This window comes from Amblyomma americanum, chromosome 11 (genome assembly GCF_052857255.1).
Source record: "Amblyomma americanum isolate KBUSLIRL-KWMA chromosome 11, ASM5285725v1, whole genome shotgun sequence".
Taxonomy (NCBI): Eukaryota; Metazoa; Arthropoda; class Arachnida; order Ixodida; family Ixodidae; genus Amblyomma; species Amblyomma americanum.
The window spans coordinates 114,233,822-114,250,262 of NC_135507.1; positions in this window are offsets into that span (position 1 = coordinate 114,233,822).

Here is a 16,441-nt window from a genome sequence, read left to right on the forward strand (position 1 = left end):
AGTATCCTGGCCAGCAGTTTTTCCACCGGCCTTCGATTCGCGGGCCTGCGGACATGGTAGTCCGCGGGTCATGCGAGTCGTCCCAGCGGAGACCTTCACGCCGCCTTCGGAATACCGCGGAAGTGTGCGTGGACGCTGTCGGCGTGACCTCCACTGCAAGATGTGCCTCAAGGACATGAAGACCAGAAGACTCCTCCATAGCATGTACTTTCAGGCGCGTGGGTCTATTTAAGGTTGGGGGATGTGGGGACCTGCCCTGCAGCCCCCTGAGTTTGCTTTCCCGTGAGGCACCGTGCAGCGGCAGCCTCACCTCGAGGCTGAGCGCATTCCTTTGTCAGTTACATTAACTGGCAAGAGAGGGCGCCAGCATCGCTGCGCGGGAGACTGCCAAAGCCCGCGCGCGGGAGAGGGGGCATGGGGGGCTTGGGCTGGGATCGTCGGCGCGGGCGGACGTGTCGCTCGCTGTTCCGCTCTTCGCCGGTGGAGGGGGGGGGGGGGGAGACAGGCTCTCGTACTCGTCCCGTCCGGCCTTCGGAGCATCCCTTGCCCTAGCGTGGGCGAACATTCACTCGGAGCCTTGCTGGTGAGTCGGACGACTTCGGTTCATTAGCGTTCCTTGTTGCTAGCTGGCGTTATTGTTTCTGTAGCAATCAATGCCTGTTTGTGTCAGCCAATGTGTCGTTCCTTTGTTCCCTCAGAGCAAGGCCAGCCGTGGTTGCAGTGCGCTCGGTAGCGTACGCGATCACGGGGTGGGGTCCGGGAGGCTTTGAACCGTGTCCGCCGCGATTGAGTGGGGAGAACGTACTTATCTCCCCAAATCAAACCCCACAACTCTATGGGGTCACTCTGCGTCCAGCCGGCCGGGAAGGCGAGCTTCCGTGCAAGCTACACGCAGGCGTTATTCGAGTACGCAACACGTTTCCCCAACCCGTGGCGCAGAGTCGCAGCCACGGCAGGTTCGGACGAAATAGGCAACGGCAGGGGACGTTAGGAAATAGTTTATTATCCTAACGCGAGGTAAAGCACACTGCGGAAGAATGTTCTATCCGTAAAATAGATGTTCAGTAGCTCACTAAGTCGACGTCGACCGGCGTTGGTGTTCGGGGGCCGGCGAGCATCGGAAGGGGTCCGTGGGGCAGTTACGTAAGGTCCGGCAGCGAGACTCGCTTCCCGCCGCGCGTTCCCCCTTTTATCCCTTCGGGCATTGCCTCCCTGGCAGCAAATCGTTACCGTCAAGCTTAGGCGTGCTACCCTGTCCGCAGAAGGCAGCCCGCTGCCGTGACGTCACGTCAGTGCTGGGGCGGAAATGAGCAGAGTCGCGGGGGTGCCTTCTCTCCACATTCCTGGTGGCCAGCGTGCCCATGTAAGTCACGGTCGCTGCTGGCGCGGGGGGCGAGGAGGGGATACCAGTGTATCCCACATCCTCCCCTCATTAAGAAGCCTCCCGAACACAGAAACAGGGGAAACATTACTTGATCTTCTCAGCCATCCTGAAATCGAGGTTCTTCAGCTCCCGCAGGTGCATCGGGTGACCGCCGCGCCACGCCCCCGCCGATCAGCTGCTTCGCTCCGAGGGCTTGGCCTCCCGCACGATGACGCTTGGCATCTTGCTCCGTGTCACGGTCTTCCGAGTGCGCGCGGCTGCGCCGTTCCGGTGAATTCGGTCGACCACCTCCTTGGCGCCGGCTGCGATGGCTTGGAGGCCAGGTACATGGCTGCGCCCCTGATGTACTGGGTCAGGTGGCTTCAGGGGCCAGGGCTGCGGCGCTTTATGGTTGAGGCCGCGGCTGGGCTGCCGTGGCATACCTGGTCAGCAGGAGAGGACCCAGGGTTGCGGTGGTAATGGGGCCCCGCAGGCGGTGGCGCACAGTCGGCGGGTGGGCAGCTCCGATGCGATGTGACAGGTAGCAGGGGTGGCCAGGGTGGCGACTGCAGGTCGCGGGCGGGGTGTAGCGTCAAGCCTTGGGCGCGGCGCGTTGCCGAAGCTGGATGGTGGCTGGTAGTGGAACGGTGTAGTTCTGATGTGCCCTGCTTCTTTTCCATCTGCGCTGAAAAAGGTCAACACAGATGCAGCCAACTCCCGCAGCGCGTGCTGCGTGGCTGTTCGACCCTCACGATAGTCATGCGGGTTAACGCAAGTCAGTCTTGCGTGACACTGATCGGCATGAGCGGCCCGTACGTTCATGCATCTAACGAGACTGCCTACCGGCTCGCGCCCTCGATCTAGGCTGCGCAGGCAGATTCTGTTTCTGCTTAGGGCGCAAGTTATAGCGGGACGCGGGGTTCGCCGGCTGATCGCAGCGCTCGTTATCCGACTGCGGCGCGGGTCGGGCTGTGTCCTCTACCCACTCATCTCGCTGCACGTAGCGTTTCAGGTCGCATGCGTGCACCTGCCCGCCTGTCGGTTTCGATCGCAAGTCCTCGAGTCAGTAAACGAGCGAGGAAAGTTTCCCTCGCACGCGGAACGACCCGATCCATTTCGGCGCCAACGAGGCCGCAAACTGTTTGCTAGCGTCGCTGAGAACGTGCTGGCGTCGAAGCATCAGATCGCCCACTTCGTAGTGAACATCCCGGTGCGAGCGGTCGTACTGTGCTTTCTGCTGCGCCCTAGCGGTGTTCAGGTTGCGGCGAGCCTTGCGTAAGGCCTCCGTCATCTTAGCGCGCAGCTTAGTCGCGTACCCAGCTCGTGCTGACGAAGCGACTGGCGTCTTCCTGCAGTCCGATAGAATCCGGTCCATCGGATTTAGCAGCTCTCTACCCAGATTGAGAGAACTCGCATACCCAGTCGAGCGGTTAACGGTCGAACGCAAAGCAAACGCGATCTCCGGCAGATAGGAGTCCCAATCTTTGTGCCTCTCAGAGTACGCGACAAGCAAGTGCTTAACGTTGCGATTGACTCGTTCCGTGGGGTTCGACTGAGCATGATAGGTGGTCGTTTTCTTGCGCTTAATGCCGAGTGCAGCGCACGAATCAACGAACACCTTCGCAGTGAAGTAGGACGCGTTGTCCGTTATCAGCTGCTCTGGGAAACCGAACCTGGTGAATACGTCCATCAGCTTCTCCATGATCACTCGTGCCGTCAGCTTTCTAAGGGGGAAAAGTTCAACCCACTTGCTGAAGTGATCCGTGACCACCAGCAAGAACTTGTTCCTACTCGGTGTCATAGGATACGGTGCCATGATGTCCCACGCCGCGATTTGCCAGGGAGTCTGGCTGTTAATCGGGTGCATGAGGCCGGGTGGTCGTCCGCCTCGGGGCTTCACACTTTGGCACACGTGGCACGAGCGGGCGTTGCGTATTACGTCCCTTTCCATGCCAAGCCAGGTAGAAAAGCGACACAACTTAGTGTAAGTCTTGGGGTCGCCTGCATGCCCAGCGATGCACGAGTCGTGAAAGTAGCGTAACAGTGCTGCTCTCAATACTCGCGGTATCACCACCTTGAACGCCTCGTTTGTGTCGTTCTCGGAGGGGATATACCTCAGCAGGACGCCGTCGGAATCCAGCAGATACGAATCCATCGCGCTCACAGCACTACCAGCTGTTTCCGAGCGCTCCGCCCCGACGGCAAAACCAGCTGTCTCCGTGTGCGCGGCGGCCCTGCCGCCCGGCTCCCGGAGCCCGTCGAACACCTTTCGACAAAACAGATCCTTCTGCTGAGCTTCGATCAGCTCCTTTCTGCTGAACACGATCCCCACGGAACTCGCGTAGTCCACGTGGTTCACGCTCTCGCCCTGGATCAACGGTTGGTCCGCGTTCCTTACATGGGCTACGGCTCGGGTCAGTCCCTCGCTCTCTCCGGCTGTCGGGCGGTCGGTCGCGTGACCTTCCTCGCACTGGACAGGCGCTCGCGAGAGTGCGTCAGCCACAGCGTTGTTTTTCCCTTTGCGGTAGCGCACGGTGAAGTCGTAACGCTGCAGCAACAGGGACCAACGCGCTAGGCGGCCGCTCGGCTCGCTGAGTCGTCTCAGCCAGGTGAGCGCCATGTGATCCGTCTCGATCACAAAGGCCACCCCATCGACGTAGTAGTCGAACTTATGCAGAGCAAAAACTATCGCGAGACATTCCTTCTCTGTCACCGAGTAGTTTCTCTCTGCCGGCGTCAACGAACGGCTCGCGAAAGCTACCGGACGGAGAACGCCTTCGTGCTCCTGAAGCAACACTGCTCCTAAGCCCAGGTCGCTTGCGTCGGTTTGAATCACAAACTCCCTGGGGCGAACACAAGAAGGTTCCTTAGGTCGGTAAAGCAGGCTCGTCACTGCACGTTGCCAGAGAAACTCTGTAGTCCTTGCTGGCAGCCTTTTCACTTCTTCTAACAGCCTGCGCTCTTTCGTCGGGTCTCTTCCAAGCAATACAAGGACACGTGCCCAATCATGGAACATGCGAACCTGCCTCCAGTACTCAGACTTGAGTATCTTGCAAATGCGCCTGATGTGGCCTCAAGATGGCTGCAGAACACCGATGAGAGCTTGAACTTCAAATGGAACGATCTTTCGCTTCAAGCAGAAGGAAAGCACCCGAGACTGGTAAGTAGATACGGCAATCAGGTTGGTACAAGTAATGACGGGGTCGGTACAGAAACTTTATTATAGGAAAGGGCCCAGTGCAGAAGAAATATGCTCAGGAAGTACTTTGATTTGGGCTAGTTGGTTCATATCTTGAAAGAAGTTAGGACGGCGCTAAAACGACAAAGACAAAGTTGTCAAAGATTTGCACAATGTCAAAACCGGATAAGAAACGACCGGTTTGCCCTATTAAACATCAAAAACTGTTCACGAAATGCAGATCACAAGTTGTATATCAGATTCCTCTAAGCTGCGGTTTAGTTTACATAGGGCAAACCGGTCGCTGTTTTAATGAACGTGCCAGTGAACACTTGCGGAATGTGCGCCAACATCATGGAAGTTTCCTTGCAGATCACTGCAAGACGTGCAAGGGGTGTAGTCCGGATCTGAGCAAAACAACTTTTTTGAAGAGCGGTAAAGACAGATTTGAGCGAGAAGTTGTGGAGGCATTTTTTATTAAGAAAGCGGGAAGCGCATGTGTTAGTAGGCCGTCCATTTCAATTAGTGACGCTGAGGTGGCGTTTCTCGAAGGCTGTCTTTAGGTTTCAACGTTTGCAAGTTTTCTGCATACATTGTTTTTCATCGATGTGTTTTATCGACCGAAAAGACGTTTGTGTAGAAACCAATATTGTAGCACTTTGACGCTGAGGGTTTCCTCAAAGGTTTTTAATTTTTGACGATAATTATAGTACATTGACGCTGGGAGGTTCCCCCGAAGGTTTAAGTTTTCATGTCCACCAAATTTTCCGCGTTTGTTGTTGGTCATTCTTTCATTTTCACTCTTTGTGTTAAATCACGATTGTTGAGTTTGCGCGCTGGTTTCCTTGCCCAAGCGTGTGTGTATCATTTGGATGATCAATTGCTTTCATGTGGGTTGCGCAATCATTTAATCTGGGGACTTATAAAGTAAGAATAATGCTGTTATCAAGTGGATAGTGCAGAAGGCGTCTCTGGTCTGTAAAAGTAGCGCCTACTTCCGATGTTCTGACTATTGAAGAAATTGCGTTTTGTTGTGTGATAAGCTTGTTGTGATACGGCTCAGTTGATGCATAAAATGTAGGGGTTTGGTGCAATAAACTTCAGTTGCAAGTTGGCGCCCGTCCTGTTGTGTTCGTGCCTCTTTGTCTTTGTCGTTTTAGCGCCGTCCTAACTTCTTTCATGTTGAGAATGTGCACGCCCGACAAGCGCTTCAGCGTGGCAGACAGACGGCGGTTCAGCTGGCGACGCCGGCGGTCCTCAAATTGCGCCTTACGTGGCTCATCGAAATGGCGTGGCAAGACTTTGAAGACCAGCACGACACTGGCCACGTTCTCCTGCAGCAGCAAAACGAGGTCCTGGAATGCGCAAGACATGTAGGGAAGCGGTACAGCACTTCATGAAGCGAAATTTGAGATAAAATGCCTACCTTTATGTGGCTGGAAGCGAAATTTGAGATAAAATGCGTACCTTTATGTGGCTGGCGATTTCTCGCGGGTCATCCCCTCTGTCGAGATCGTTGCCGCCAACATATAGGACAACAAAATCGGCGTGCCGAAAGCATGTCTCTCGAATCATTTCAGCTAGGCTGATTGCGTCGTGGCCGCTAAAGCTGAAAGTACATGTTCTCACTAACGGCGAAAGCCGTAAGCGAGAACTGCACAGAAATTTCAGCTGGCTGTCGCCGACGAGCGCACCACGCAAAAAAGCCATACCTGGGGCGCGATTACGGATCAGTCTCAAAAAACTGTCTCAATATTGAGACAGTGACGTCAAAATGACGACACCGAGAAATGCCGACCGCCGAATCGGCCAATGCGGAGCAAGGAGGCGGTGGGCTCCGCCCCGAAACCACTATTCGCACGACAAGGGACCGTAGACTAATGTTTTGCAGTAAAGACGCAGTGAATAAAAACGAGTAATGTTTTATTTTGCTAAGTAACTATATTTCAAACCCAACAGCAGCAAGCAAAAGAAGCAGTGTTTTCATTTTTGCAATAAAGTTTGCTGTTCAGTCACTTTTTTTGCCGCGAAGGTGTGCTGTCAGCGGTATAGCGTGAACATGTTAGTCTGAAAATGAACAAAAACGCAATGAAGAAAACAAGTAACGTTTTATTTTGGTAGTAAACTGTGTTGCAATCTCAACAACACGAGGGAAAAATAGAAGCATTCTCAGTTTTGCAATTAAATTTGCTGCAGGTTAACTTCTCTTGCCATGAGGGCGCGCTGGCAGTGGCATAACGTGAACATGGCGGCCTGCAAGAAAACAGCTGATTCCATGGCTAGTTCCTGTTTCTTCGCGTGTCGTCTAAAATCAAGGTACTTTGCGGATGTCTTAAGTGCGCAGAAAAATCTGATTGAAGGCAGTGAATGCTACGGGCCTGCCGAGATCAACTTACAAGCAGCGCTCGGCTCGAAAATCGACGAAGACAACCTTAGTCTGTGTTCTCGGTCGGCGCCTATCGATCGCCGAGTGACGTGTGGTTCTGTTTATTTTCTTTCTAAAATACCAGAAAACCATGAATCATCACATAGAAGCAACTGCCGACAGACAGGTGCAGCTGCTGATAGCTTGCAATCTCGGTGCGGGAAATGAGAGCCGACACGGCCTGCCTCTGTGGCAGCACTCTTCTGCCTCGTAACCAAGTGTTGCCGCCCACATCGGGCTAAGCACTTGATGTTCCGTTTGTATTTTTGTAGCTCCGTTCGGTTTATGTTCAGTTGTTGCCGTAGTTTCTTTTTTTTCCTGTGCAAGATGCAGAAATTGTGATGTTTATGCTCCACTTTGTTTACAGAGAAAGGAAGCACTTGACTTGATAACTTTGCTATTGTCACCGAGGAGAGAACGAGCTTGTTCCATTAACGTTATTTACTGATCATGTAGTACATCCAGGGTCAACCTTGAAAGAAGTAGTTTGCTTGTATAGAGGCTAATTGCAACTGGGCAGAAAGTTGAGCAAGTTTGTTCATGTTTGCTGGTACACAGCGTTTGAATTGCATATGATCCAGGGCAGTGATCTGTATTATGTTATTGTATTTTTCTCAGCAGGCGGAGGGATGTTGGTATAACTGGGTTTGGTGAGGGCAGTGTTTGAAGGGCTTTAAATACTTTGCATAGCTTCTAACATGCACTTCCTTTCAGGTCGGAAGACCACTTGTTTTTTTTTAAATTATGGTCCATCATATCATAGACACCCTGTATACAGGCCACTCCAGTTTGAAAGGGAACAGCCAGTTGAAAATGACTAGGACATTAAATACCTAGGCGAAAAGTAGCTTGACAGCAGTTGCACTTATCACACATATTATATATGATAGCACAAGGAGCTTGTCCGGCCATTCGGCATTGTCACCGTCTCGTGTCATCATGGACAAGACTTCATAGCCCTGTGTTACGCAAACCAAGCTAGGTGTCAGTTATGGGGCTATAACCGAGTGCTCAAAATTTCCCACAATGGAGCTGCCTGTATATTCTTAGAGCTGTAGAGCAATTCCAGTAACGGTGTTGCATGATTTGTGATTGTAAACTAACCTCTAATCACACACCATCTCCTTGATGTGTCTGTGATGTTTACACATCTTTGTCTATCAGTGAAGATGTTCTAGTCATTCAGCAGTCATTGTAGCCACTGCACCTTACAATCTTTATTATGCATTGTTGTACAGCGGTTTCCTCGCAGTAGGTACAGCTTTTAGCACAGATCGAAACCCCTAGCCACACACCATTACGCTAAAAGCTTAGCTTTGGTATTTACACTACTTATATGTGCCAAAATGTTTTGTAGTCCGGAAAATGCATCATGTACACTGTACTATGCCATATTTATTGTACAGGTAGCCTCTATATGAAAGAAAACATGCACTTTGAACTCAATTTTTCAGATTTTTTTTCTTAACTGCACTCAGAAATGCCATACGGTAATTGTACATCAAGGTAAAGTATGCTTGTATGTACACTGCCTTTTCTGCAATAGAAACACTCGTGTCAAATGCTGTGCGTAAAAAAATAAACGCGCTTACTGAATGTATGATGCAACAAAAACAGCTTTTTGATTCCAACAAGCATCACAAATATTTCATGCCTTATTCCAGCACTACACGTTTGGTTCATGCATGTTCGTCACACAGGTAATGACCACAGGCAGTCCACCAAGCTGGAAGGAGACAGCAGAGAAGGGGCAGGTGGGCTGACATAAGCATTGACAAAAGAGAGTTCAAAATGATGCTTTTCAGAAATTGGGCGAGCTGCTTCAACACCTTTTCCGTCTTCAGGAAGAGACTGTGCAACACGCTGCTGAGGGACTGGAAGATATACTAGCAAACACACTGAAAATGAAGTTGCAGCCGGTGGGGGGCACTTGTTTGTCACTGCTGGCTTCTCGCTGCACACAGGTTGGCCAAGGGCACAACCACATCACACAATTGCTCACACACTTGCAGATGTGTGTTGTGCAATGACACAAGGAAATGACAGTGGCAACAGGGGAAGAGTGCCTGATATGACTCTCTATGCCAGCATGGTGAGTCGTCTCTGGACGCTAGATTTTCCATCGCAACTGCCGCTGCACCATCCCTCGGTACGCCTTCCTCTGGAGACGGGTCGTCCTAGAGAGGCCGAAAGTACAGCACCGCATGCTCTTCTCAGGAGGCAGGTGAGGAGGGATCCTGTCTATACGAGGCAGCCACCATTTAGAGGTGGCCCGTTGTTATCTGGGTCAGAGGTAGCGTCGCCTGCACCCTCTGCTGATATGGGCACATCCAAACAGAGGCTGTGAAGTGCAGCACGTGCGGTGATGATGCGCACTGTCCACTTCCACTGGCACTGGTGCATCCGGTGTCCTTGAAAGCAACGGAAGCAGCTCTTCGGCACACCAATACAGCGCTCAGCCACAAATTGTGTGAAAGCATGTGGCGTGTTGTACAGGCCTTCTGCTGAGTCAGGTCTGTAATGTCATGCAACTGGTGCAGGCAGCCATGGCTCCAGTGGGTAGACATAGTCTCCTGCATAACAAAAAATGATGCAGCTAAGCATGTCCTTTCTCAGTGATCTCAACAGCATTACAGGACACTATGCTATACAGTAGAAAACTCACGCCAAGTAGCCCACATCCAGGCTTTGCTGAATATGACATTCAAGAGCATACATACATGCAGGATTTAGATGTATAAGTGAGCACTACTGTAAGGTCAGTCTTTTATCACCATATTCATATAAATGATGCGCTATGATTTCCTACAAAACACAAGCGCTGTCAGGTGCATTTTGCTTCGGTTTCTTCAACAGGAAAGGCTATGCATTTCAACAATGTAATATGTGTCCTGTGTTTCTGCTGCAATTATATTTAACAAAAGGAAAGAGTGGCAATACACTGTATCATAGTGTAAAGTGTCTGCATTTGTGTAACTGTCCACACTGATTCTTGTAGCTTTAGCAGATCCGGGCAAATGCACAGTGCTGGAGCTCAATAGATGTGACTGAGTTCGCCCGACGGGTGACACGGCTATTTTACACAGAAAAAAAAATCACCGTCGTCCAGCAGGCCTTCCTCCGCCTCGGAATGCCGCCAGACCAACACGTCGCGGAAGGATCCGGGTCAGCGCGAGTCCACGGCCACGATGCACATGTTCGCGCCACAGATCTGAGAAAAAACAAGCACAGCCCGTACTCACTCTCGCTTCCGAGGTGCGCACTTGTAGCTCATGCACTTGTAGCACTTGAACTCATGCGGTCAAAAACAGTGGCCGAGGTATACTCACTATTACGTCCGCAGCGTAGAACCGCTTGCGGCTCGTTCGCAGCACTGCCCCCAGACTCCTTGATAGTGATGAGTGCCCAATCGACACACCCGACGACGCCGGAGATGCTGCCGCGGCGAACGTTTAGGCAAAGGACGCCCTCCTTCGCCGCCGCCTTCTCCTCGGGTCTCCTCGGAAAGCGAACACCCCCCTTCTGTTACCCAACGTTGACATTGGTCTCCGCTGCCCGCCGAAAAGGCTTGTTCACAGTCGGTTGGGCTGCGCCGACGTTTTCTTCATTTCCAACGGCGCCTTGAAACCCACCGGAGGCGAAGAAGCGCAGCGCGCACAGCACCTGCCGCTCCACTGACAGCGCACTCACCCGCGCACTTCCCAGCAACGGCGAGTTCGTCGCACAGACACTGCGCAGTCTCCTCGAAATAACTCTCCCGCGCGTCAAAGTCGTCTTCATGCACCCTCCGACACCGTTGCTCGCGCGGTCACACGCGTATACGACGATGTAAACAGCCGACATTTTCTGTCTCAAACGTGTATACTACTTTTTCCAGTCTCAAAAAATCGTCTCAATCTGCCTGCATAATTAGATGGCCAACGTCACCACTTCTGCGCCATTTACGACGTCAGTCAGTGACGAAAAAAATCAAAATGGCCGCCGACCAATAGAAGAGAGGCAAATGATATACTTTTTGAGACAATTTCGATTGAGACTGATCCGTAATCGCGCCCCTGGACAGCTCCCGAAACAGCGCCCGCCGCCGCCTAGGTTCACGAAGCGAATGCCCGCGCACCACGCAAGCACGGCCGGACCTAGCGATTCCCTAGGCCGTCTAGGGACAGGCCGAGAGAGGCGCGGCGACCCCACATCCGGTTTTGAACGAGGGAGAAGCAGAAAAACGTCACGGAGAAGCGCATCCCATCGACCAATCAGAGTTTCCAGCCCACCTGCACTCAAACGCTTCTGCGGGCCGGCCCTTTAGTGCGCTCGAACGGCGCGCTTCGTGGTGCATTTATTATAATCGCCACTGCCTGGCGGACCCGATACAGCTTTTGCAGACCTGAGAGGTTAAACACGTACTATCCATGCAAAGCCACGCAAATGCGCCTACAGGTGACCACGCCCGTCTATCAGCGCTCCGTCGAGTGCCTGCATTTACAATCGAGTGCTGTAGAACTATGAACCTGACCTAGAGCATACATATTATAATTTTTCCTTGTATTCTACATTCTCTACATGCAGGAGACTACACTCATAGCTTTCGTTAGTTCAGAAATTTCGTACAACCGTGTCAAAATTTGGCGGTCCGGTTTTTTTCTGCACGACGTTTTGGAGGAGAAAAGCATTGGGTCTTTGAAGGACGACAGTCTATATAAACTCCTATTCACTGTGTCGTCGTACCTATCGTAATTAATGACGACATATAAAGGCTTTTGATACAACTCTCGTGATTTAAAACAAAACTGTTCGTTTCACTAACCCGCGAAAAAATATTGCGCGCAATCATTCGACACAGCCCGTTGCTGCGTAATTTTTGTTTTGTGCGGATTTTCTTTTATAATATGACAGCTGCACGCGATAGCTTATATATATAGTTGCGCAGCCGACCACTGCAGGTACCAGTAAACACGTACCCCGTTTAGAATGAATTTAAAAACGCGGTCGGGAGTTGGAATTATTTGTCCGGGACGCTGCGGTCAAAGTTCGCAGTTTTGAAAATTGAAACACGGAAATTTTTGCGCATAGCTAGTCACTCTTGCATAAGTAAATATCTTATTCCTACCCATCATCCCCTTGTCAAAACACATATATTAATGAGAAAAACGACCCATTTGATGCAATTAAGTTCACAGTCCTACAGGGTGGGTTCCACAACAAAGAGAGCAACGGGAGTCGTACTTTATTTACAAATTTGTAACAATTCCTCACGGCATTAATGAAAGTCCGGGTTTATTGACCTCCATCGCCCCTTTCAGAGCAAGTGCTGACCTTAGGAGTGCCGGCGCGTCAAACCTCGGTCGTTTGTCGCCAGCGGCATCTTTTTCAAGCTTCGCTGCCCGCTTACACAAAGCTCTGAATTCATCCCCCACCCCTGTCTTCCCATTTCGACGTACCACCTTGTCGAGCGGGGTGCAATTGAAGAACCAAGAACCATTGATTAAATGCTCCTGCCATTCACCTTTACCCCCCCCCCACAGGACACTTTCGCGAACTCGTATGTTTTGCCGCCTTTTTTCTTTCTTTTGTGTGTGTGTTTCATGCACAGTGCACGTGTGTGTAGTTAAGCTAACTGCGCCGCTGATTCCGCCTTCACTATTCGTACCGAAGACGCTCCTGGAACGTCTCCTGCCCTGTCTGAATTTATTGTTTATTTGTTTGCTCGTTTTGGCCGGCGGCACGGGCAGTACATACATCTATGATTCTTATCTGCTCCGGGACTCCGCCAAAGTCTGTTATTGTTGCTTTGAGGGCCCGGATGCCCTCCCTCCCCTCGTTATTCCTTTTTTCCCCCGGGCTGGCCTCCCGCGCAAGCTCGCTGGGCGGCAGGGGACAAAGCGTTTTTCTTTTTCTCTTTATTTGTTTCTCCTTTTTCTAGTATTTTTCTTTTGTGCCCATCAAGGGTTCCTGGTTCTTCAATTGCACCCCGCTCGGCAAGGTGGTGCGTCGAACTGGCAAGACAGGGGTGGGGGATGAATTCAGAGCTTTGTGTAAGCGGGCAGCGAAGCTTGAAAAAGATGCCGCTGGCGACAAACGACCGAGGTTTGTCGCGCCGGAATTCCTAAGGTCAGCATTGGCTCTGCAAGGGGCGATAGAGGTCAATACACCCGGACTTTCATTAATGCCGTGAGGAATTGTTATTAAATTTGTAAAGTACGACTCGCGTTGCTCGAGATCTCTTTGTTGTGGAACCCACCCTGTAGGACTGTTAACTTAATTGCATCAAATGGGTCTTTTTTCTCATTAATATATGTGTTTTAACAAGGGGAGGTAGGGATAAAATATGCGCGCGGTGGTTATTAAAGCGAATTCGTATAAAGTTAACGGTCTGCCCAATGTACTGCGTACTGCACACACTGCATCCTAGGAGGTATATTACGTTGCAGAAATCCCAATCAGAGTTGTCATTAATTTTCCATTTGAATCCTGAAGCTGTGCTTATTTCACAGCTTGATGTTTGTAATGTGTTTGCAGACCTGGAATCTACTTTTTCCACAAGGTCGACACCCCAAAACCGGCTCTTTATGTGACTGAGTGTATTAGAATGTTTCGAATGTTTTTCGGTCGTCTGTAGACTGCATGAGGGAGAGCAGTGAAAATTTTGGCGAGGCGCTAGCTCGCTTTGTTTGAGAATGTTGAAATGTTTTTTTGAAGATTTTGTTTACGTACGTTAGGCGGCTGGGTTACTGGTGAAGGGAAGTACGAGATTTGCCTGATGGTCTGTTTGCTCGCTGTATCGACGTCACTCCAGTATTTGCTCTCGGTTGGGTTTAGATGTCCTTTGAATGGCATCGTCGGCAATGGCGACGGGTATCGCTGCTTAATGAGGACTTCTTGCATGCGTTTGGAATTTTTTACGAAGTCTTCATCTTGGGAACATATTCCTTTAGATCGATGTGCCTGAGAGTATGGGATGCTTGTTTTAGAGTGACGAGCATGGCAGCTTTGGAAGTGTACGTATTGTTGACGGTCCGTCGGTTTTCTATATACACTGGTGGTGAGTGAGCTTTCGTTTACCAAAATCTCAACATCTAGGAAGTTAATTGTGGTGTGGGCGCACGTGTAAGTGAAAGATATGTTGGGGTGGACGAGGTGTGTCAGTCCAACTTAAAAAGATGTCATCCAAGTAGCGTTTGTATGAACCTCCTGCATGTTTGTAAACAAACGAGGTGGCGCTGCAGTCGCTAGCGAGCTCGTGGTAGGCAAAAGGTCGGGGAGTGGCGTCGAGGATAGGTGTTGTGCGCGGGTTTTCAAGGCTTGTAGGCGCGTTTCCAGTTTCTGCGAATCACAGCAATGGTCGATGCTTCCAACTTAGTAATTTGTCGAAGTACACGAGCTCGCGTTGTCCACGTGCGGCCTATAAAGAGAAATAGTTTGCCACTGTGTATTGTATATGTGGTTAGTAGTAAACATGTAGAAAGCGTTCCTGCTGTTTATTTATGCGCTAGGCATTGAATAAAACAAGTTTTGACACGCTGCACTAGCCGGAATGATTTTACTTCGGGACAGTAGTGAGGGGAAGTGCTGGCGTTGTTTCGTCGGAGCAGACATGCGCTCATCGTCTGCTGACATACGTACGTGTCGCGCTGCGCGAAAAGTGGGGACAGCGTCGTGTCCCCGATCTCCTGTCTCGCTTAGCGCTGTTTTTAGCCGCATGACCACGCACCAGCCAGGCCGACTTGTCCTCTTGTTAAACTGGTCGATTTGGTGAAAATTTTTGATTTCTAGAATTATTTCCTTTCCTAGCCCTGAAGTCTAGTTTCGTGACGAAACATTATAGCAAAATATTGAGTACAAATTTATAAATTACGCTTTTTAGAAGTGTGGTCGTCAAAAATTGTGAGGTAATTTCTTTGATTTCAGTGCCGCATTTCTTTGACCAAAGCGAAAGCGAAGATGCCATAAACGAGGGAATAAATTTTAAGGTTCGTTTTCTGACTTCTCACATTTTCTGCGACTGGATCACTCACCTTCGTAATTCGCATGAAAATCAAATGATTCCATTTGTCGCAAACTATTCCTGAGACGTTGAGGAGCCTAATAAATCTCTCGATTTTTTTCCCTACACGTGCAGTATTGTGTTAGTTATTTTTTGTAAGAAACGTTTTCATGTAACTATGCATGCATAAGTACTGATCATATAGAAAAACAACTAATCGCGTCATCATACAGAACAGGGCTTTATGCACATACTGGCATAAAAAAAACTGCGCACTATCTACTCAATTATTTGAGACCTAGCTTGGGGGGACTTGACGACGGTGTTAATTATAATTACCCAGAACTGCGCCAGGTATAGCTATAGATAAAAGGAATGACTGAAACTAGCGTAGGAATTTCATATTTGCACCAAGTTTAGTTACATATCGCATGCATGAATAACGAAAACACTTTTCATGCCGCGTCCCCTCTCAATCTCGCCACGTGTCTGTTAGTAGCACGCCTGCGGCTGCTTCTTTCCAAACAAGCTTCGCGATCATGTATTACCTCATGAAACATGACACATGCATGATGCAATGAAAAAGCATATGGCGTTTAGCACACTTAAGGTACGCTATTCTAAGCACACCAACGCGATCGAGCAAGATTGACACAACTTACCAGAGTTCTTTCTACTCGAATGAAATAATTACGTCGTCATATCAAGAAACAGTTTCAAGTAACTATTAAATGCCACAAAACGCGCCATTTAAACATGGTGTGCTATTAACAAAAAAAAACGCATTCCTTGGGGGCGAGTGAACCTGTCGGCGCCCCGTGCACTCCGGCTCAAGGTGATAAGTACGCGTGCAGCTACATATGTCTTTTTTTTTCCTTGAGCAATTATCAGCCTACTATCCTGAAGTTCAGGTGAATGAACGCAGTAACTTGCATGCTATTAAGTGCATTGAGTGGCAGTGCCTATCGACTCCCAGACTTCGCGCTTTACTACCGTGGCCCAATGCCTGTTAGCCAGTTTCCGAATGCGGCACTTATGCGCGAGAAACCTATCGAGGCTAATCTAATATTTTTTATGCTACTACGCGGATGCAGCAGTGACGCAGCTGGTCAATATATGCTGCTTCCGCAGTGCACAGGCTTGAAGCAGCCGCCGGTAACTGCGGCAGCTGCGGTAGGCACAGGCAAGCGGAACCTGTTTTGACTACCATGCGAAAGTCGCTGCTAACATCAGCGCCACCGCATCTTCGTGACGTCGCGGGGTGAAGGAGGTCCATAGGGTGGGCTTAATGGGACAATCTTTCAGAAATTTACTTATTACTATGCATGAAGATGTTGACGTAGGTGTGGGCCATCCTTGTACCCATGGCTGTGCCGTTAATTTGTGAATAGTGTTGATTGATGAATTCGAAGTTGTTATATTCGAGTACGATTTTCGACAGTATTTATAAAACACGTGGAGCAGGGGAGCATCAAATCACTGATCGAAGCGTAT